The sequence below is a fragment of the Amblyomma mixtum genome, chromosome 8 (assembly GCF_055824585.1).
Source record: "Amblyomma mixtum isolate Tamu chromosome 8, ASM5582458v1, whole genome shotgun sequence".
Taxonomy (NCBI): domain Eukaryota; kingdom Metazoa; phylum Arthropoda; class Arachnida; order Ixodida; family Ixodidae; genus Amblyomma; species Amblyomma mixtum.
In genome coordinates this window covers 39252198-39258682 of record NC_143019.1, presented here as the reverse complement: position 1 = coordinate 39258682, position 6485 = coordinate 39252198, and the positions used below count along the sequence as shown (strand labels likewise).

Below are 6485 nucleotides of genomic sequence, written 5' to 3'. Positions count from 1 at the left end.
ATGGTGCGTGACAGACTCTCCGATTATCTCGAAACACAGCACATTTTCGCGGACACTATGTTCGGTTTTCCTCCTCACAAGTCAGCACAGGATATACTTCTGCAGCTCCACCACGACATTTTAGATCCTGTAGAATGTCCCCACAACGACAAAGTGGTCCTGGCCTTGGATCTTAAAGGCGCATTCGACAACGTCAAACATGAAGTAATCCTGGACCACCTCAGTAACACCAACTGTGGCCACAAAACATTCCATTACATAAGACAATTTCTTACAGACCGTCAAGCCTATATACGCATACAAGATGCGGAACACGGGCCATACACCATCGGCTCGAGGGGAACACCTCTCTGCGCGGTCCTGTCTCCCCTCCTCTTCAATTTGGCAATGCTTCGTCTTCCCTCCAAATTGTCTTCTCTGCCCGGGATACATCACGCTCTTTATGCGAATGACATTACAATCTGGGCCACGCAAGGTAACCTGGGCCACATGGAGTCCTGCCTGCAAGCAGCGGCGACCTTAGTCGACGACTACGCGGCCTACTGCGGACTCCAGTGCGCCCCAGCTAGATCAGAATTTGTGCACTTACGTCCCTCCCCTCGGGACACAACACCACTTCGCATCAGTCTCCCCTCGGGACCGATCCGGGAGGCCAAGGAGATCCGCGTCCTTGGCCTCTTCATACACCACCAACGCAGAGTCTACACCACCCTAGCCAAACTTCGCACGGTGGGAGACCAGGTAGGCCGCATGGTCCGCCGGGTCTCCAACAAGCGGGGCGGATTACGAAGCAAGGATGCACTGCGACTTGCCCATGCTTTCGTAACAAGTAGAATCCTCTACTCAACTCCCTACTTGCACCTGCGCAAACACGATGATGACCAACTGGAGGTCATCCTGCGGAAAGTCATCAAGCGGGCTCTCGATCTCCCGGTCACCACGTCCAACCAGAGGCTTGTGGCCTTGGGCGTGGTGAACACATTTCGGGAGCTTCGAGAAGCCCACTTAGTCAACCAATACACGCGTCTTGCACAGACCACGTCCGGTCGCCGCCTCTTGGACCAGCTACACATCAAACATAACTACTACATTGAGGAAAGGGAGAGAGTGCCAGAACCCTGGAGACACGCCCTCCGGGTCCGACCCCTTCCCCGGAACATGTCCAAAGAAGACCATAGCGGTCGTCGCCAGGCGCGCGCGGAAGCATTGGCGCGATACTATGGTAACCAAGAACACGTGTATTACGTGGACGTTGCCGGCCCACACAACTGGGGGTGGTACACGGCCGCAGTCGTACACAACACAAACACAGTTAACGGGCTCACTTTCAAAGCCTACAACGCAACACACGCGGAGGAGATTGCCATTGCTCTGGCTCTCACGAATCCCAAGTCAAAACACATCATCACCGACTCGCGAGGGGCCTATCGGAACTACGAGTTGGGCTGGGCTCCCCCACTTGCCTGGCGCATACTGGAATATAGCTGTCGATGCGAAGATCCAACTCCACGCAACCTGATTTGGGCCCCCGGTCACCAGGGACTCCAGGGAAACGAACAGGCCGATCAGGCCGCCCGCGCACTCTTCCTCCGGGCTATCTCCCTGTCCTTGGAAGGGTACTCCCAATCAGACAATCTGGCCCTTACATTCAAAGAAATCACCGATTACTACAAGGAGGAGCACCGGCGCTACCCGGCCCCTTGTAAGGGTCTCGATCGCACTGACGAGCGCCTCCTCATCAAAATACTTACTAACACTGTGCTAAGCCCGGCGGTGCTTAAACATTTCAATATATCCTTTGATGGCACGTGCCAGTTCTGTGGGGAGGTGGCTGACACCTTCCACATGGTTTGGGCGTGTCAATCAAACCCATCTATCCCCCCCAACCCCAACCCCACCAGAGAGGACTGGGAGGCGGCCCTGCTCGGCTGTCAAGACCTAAAGAGCCAAAAGGCTTTGGTTCAACGGACGCGGGCGGCGTTGCTTGCCAATGGGGCACCGGAATATGGGCTCCACCCAGTATTGTAAGGGGAAAGGGCCAATAGGGTCCTACCCCAATCACCTTTCTGTAAAAAACATAATTTTGCATAAATGTTTTTCACCACCACCACCGGGTCAATTAGTTTGGCCGTAATCGACGGTTCAGGTTTCAATAAGTCATGGTTTGGGGAACCAAAATGTCGTCGGTGCGAGTCCCTCTGATGCGCTGCGCTTTGATTCGACTAGTAATCTTATGCTCCATAATGTGCCGAATCGTTTTTTACCATTCAGAATATTTTACGCAATTAGGTGGTCCACGATCTTTGTGTCAATAAACTCCCCACTGGTCCCACTCTAATGACCTTGTGTTCCATATCAATGCGGCCTTGAGGAGTATCTGTTCACGCTTCGGCGAGCGCGGCTTCGGCCGCTTCTTTTTGAGGAGCGTCCGCTCCGGCTGACGCAGTTGTTGCTGCGACGTGCGTCTTTTCTTTCCTTTTTCTCTTTCTTCTGATCTTTTAACTCTCCTCTATCTGCACGTGGCAGCGGTGGTGGCTTGGCTCGAGCCAGTAGCAGGCCCGTGCAATTTCCTCTTCATCCTTCTCTCAGTCACAACAACAACAACAACAATAGGATGATTGGAATAAGTCGGAACGGTTTCAACGGATTTTTGTCGAGAGTCCAAATAAACTCCTTGTATGTGATAACGTATTGTGTGTGTGTAGGTCGACTGTAGCCAATTTAGTGTATTTTCTGGCTGCATGTGCTATCGAGCGTCGCTGGTCGCTGCGTTGTACTATAAGCACAGGACGCCATGCTCCAACTCACACACGACATTTTCGACCCGCTTCTTCCAGGTCACACCAAGGCAGTCTTAGCTTTGGATCTCTCCAAAGCTTTTGATCGCATTGAACATCAGGCGATCATGACTGCTCTATCCCCATTGAATGTGGGTGCGCGCACGTATGCCTACATTCAAGCATTCGTCACTGACCGCACGGCTGAGATACACTTCTGCCCTCTGTCTTCTCCCTCCTACACACTTCAGAGTATCGGCACCCCTCAAGGGTCCGTCCTTTCCCCCTTTCTCTTTAACATTACCCTCATCCCCCTTGCCCGAAAATTGGCAACTATTCCCCACTTAAGCACACTCTTTATGCCGACGATATCACCCTGTGGACCACTCACAGCAGTGACGGAGACATAGAGAACACCTTACAGGAAGCAGCCACCCTCACCCAAAATTACGCACGGACCATCGGACTATCTTGCTCCCCAGAGATGCCCGAAGAGCTCCTCATCCGGCCCAGGAACCACCGCTGTCCCCGCTCCCCCATTGCCATTGAACTGAATGATGACCTGGTACCTGAGGTTGGCACCCTCCGTGTATTGGGCCTGCACATCCAGAACGATGGCAAAAACACCACTACCCTCAAGAAACTCAAGCAGGTTGTAGGCGCGATATCGCACCTCATCCGCAGGGTTTCGGGACGTCATAGAGGCATGAAGGAGCGCGACCTATGTCGCCTCATTCATTCCTTTGTCCGCAGCCGTGTGCTGTACACTACCCCATACTTACAACTATCCAAACATGACATAAACGCTTTGGATGCTTTGATTCGCAAGGCATTCAAGGTAGCACTTTATCTTCCCCTCAACACACCCACAGAAAGATTACTAGGCCTGGGCCTCCACAACACGATCGGGGAACTGGTGGAGGCCCACCGACAGGTCCAATACATCAGGCTCACAGAAACTTCCACAGGTCGGTATATCCTGAACTCCCTCGGAATCAGAATACCGGCCAACGACCCAACCCTCCTCGCCATCCAACGACCCCTTCACGGGGAGCTTCTCTACAGGCCGCTCCCGCGGAATATGCACCCGTCCCACCATGAGCAGCGCCGCAGAGCCCGTGCGAAGGCACTCCATCGAGCGTACGGCTCCAAGCCGGACGCCGTATGGGTGGACGCTGCCTGCACGGGTGATGAAGCGATAACAGCTGTGGTGGACTCTTCATCCACCCTCCTCACACTACATCTCCCTCCAGACACGTCCCCAGAGGCTGCTGAGCAAGCCGCCATTGCACTTGCTATCACTCGCACGGAAGCCCGGTATATTTTAAGTGACTCTAAAACTACGATTTTAAATTTTGCTCGAGGCCGAGTTCATGTCCCTGCTTTTGGCATACTGGACTCGCCCGATGCACCCCCGCCCCGCCATGTGGAGCTGATAAGGGTGCCTGCTCACTCCGGGAATCCCGGAAACGAGGCTGCCAACCTTTTAGCCCGAAGTTCTTTAAACCGGGCTCAGGTGGCCTCAGATCGGGGATTCATGAAGGAGCGCATGCACACATTCAATGAGCTGACCCAGGCATACAGAGCCTCACGCCAGCTCTACCCCCCGCCCCACCCCTCCCTAGATAACAAACACGCAACACTCTGGCGCAGACTTCAGACACACACTCTCCCCTCACCCCTTAACCTAGCCCACTATCATCCACCCTTTCCCACTTCCGCATGTGCCCTATGCCCAGAACCCTTCGCTTCTTCCCTCCACATCCTTTCCCTCTGCCCGAAGGACCCTCCCCCGCGGGACCTAGAGAACCTCGAGACCTGGGAGGACTGTGAGACCCTGCTGCGCTCGGAGGACCCGGCCGTGCAGACCATCGCCACCGGCCGGGCTGCCAGTGTTATGGACCTCAGGAACATAAACACTTGAGTGGAGTGGAGTCGTGCGGGGACCCTGGGGAGTGCCCCGAATTCCTGTTGTAATAGTTTTCTCTCTCTCTCTTGGCAGCAATTTCGCACTCATGACATCCCTCCCGTGCTATTCTCCGATGACTATGCGGAGTGGGCAACAGAGGTCACCAACATACAGAAACAACACACGCAAACACTTCCCACTACCGACGAGATCCCCGCAGTGGACAATCACCTCCTGCATCTGTGGGAGGCGCGCCGGAGCTTAACAAAATCGTCTGGAAACCGAAGGGGAGGCGTGGTTCCTGCGGCGCTGGCATACCATGTTCTTTGTCGTCAGTGAGGGCAGGCTGACGATGCCAGCTCTGTTGCATGAGCTAGTGTGCTTTTGTCTGTAATCAGTATGGTGTTTCTGCCGAGGGACTGTTGTAGGCAGGGCGGAATACACTGGAAATAGCCTCTCCCCCCCCCCTTTTTCTGACAGAAGGTTTAATTTACCTTGTAACGTGTTTTTACGGTATTGTTGCTTGTTGTATAAGGGCCGACACGGTCGGAATGACCACGTTAGGTTAGAATAGCCGTTTCTGTATATGTCAAATATGTAAATCATCATCATCGTCATCATCAGCCTGACTGCGCCCACTGCAGAGCAAATGCCTCTCCCATGTCTCTCCATTAACTCTGTCATTTGCCATTTACGGCCACCGTATCCCCGCAAACTTCTTAATCTCATCCGACCACCTAACTTTCTGCCGCCCCCTGCTACGTTTGCGTTCTCTTGGAATCCACTCTGTTACCCTTCAGGACGAGCGGTTATCTTGCCTTCGCATTACAAGCTGTGCCCAAGCCTATTTCTTCTTCTTGATTTCAACTAGGATGTCATTAACTCGCGTTTGTTCCCTCACCCAATCCGCGCACTTCCGATCTCTTAACGTTACACCTATTATTTTTCTTTCCATAGCTCACTGCATATTCCTTAACTTAAGCTGAACCCTCTTTGTTAACCTCCACGTTTCTGCTCCATAGGTAAATGTGTAACTATGTTAAATAAATAACAGGAACATTGCTGCGAAAGTAAAAGGAGAAAACCAAGAACGATGTTTGCTGGAAGGAGTGGACTGCCTCAGAAAACCTGTTACGAGGGCTGTAACTAGTCGACTAGAACGAAATGTTAGTCATGTTACCTTTTTTGTTAATAGGATTGAGCTGTGTCTCCTTCAGTCAGACAAAGATGGTAGGTTCGTTGTTATGAAAAAAGGACTTTACAATGAAAAAGCACTGCAAGTGGTAGACAATTTTATAGCCATCAATATAGCCGCGGTGAGTGTTAAAACGAAGTTCATTAACTTTTGTAAGGACCTGAATCTGCCGAAGCTGGCTAGTGATATAGCAAAAAGCAAACGGAACTGTCTTTCTGTATTATTTACTGCTAAACCCCACAAAACTGACATACCGTTCCGGACTATAGTGAGCGAAAATGGTTCCTGGCAGCATATTGTTAGTCGTTTCTTGCAAAGCAAGCTTACCTTTCTTAAACTGGACGACCCTTTACGGGTAAAGAACTCGCTAGTTGTAGTTCAGTGTTTTCAAACACATCCAAAGATTCGATCTGCTTTTTCTCTGGACAAAGAGGATTTGTTTTATTCCGCCCCGCATGCTGAGCTCCTGGCGTCTGTTCTTTCGTGTGTTAAGGTACAGGGGAAATGGCCTTCTGGGATGCTGCCGTTGTGTTCGTGGAAATTTTTTTGAATTTATTGGAGCAATATCTGAATGTCACTTTTACCGTTTTTAATGAGCAACCCT

The 6485-nt window shown here is 51.9% G+C and overlaps 1 pseudogene; it reads left to right on the top strand.

Annotated features, from left to right (window-relative positions):
- Positions 1-4701, top strand: LOC149332150 (uncharacterized; annotated as a pseudogene).
- The last annotated feature ends 1784 nt before the right edge of the window (positions 4702-6485 follow it).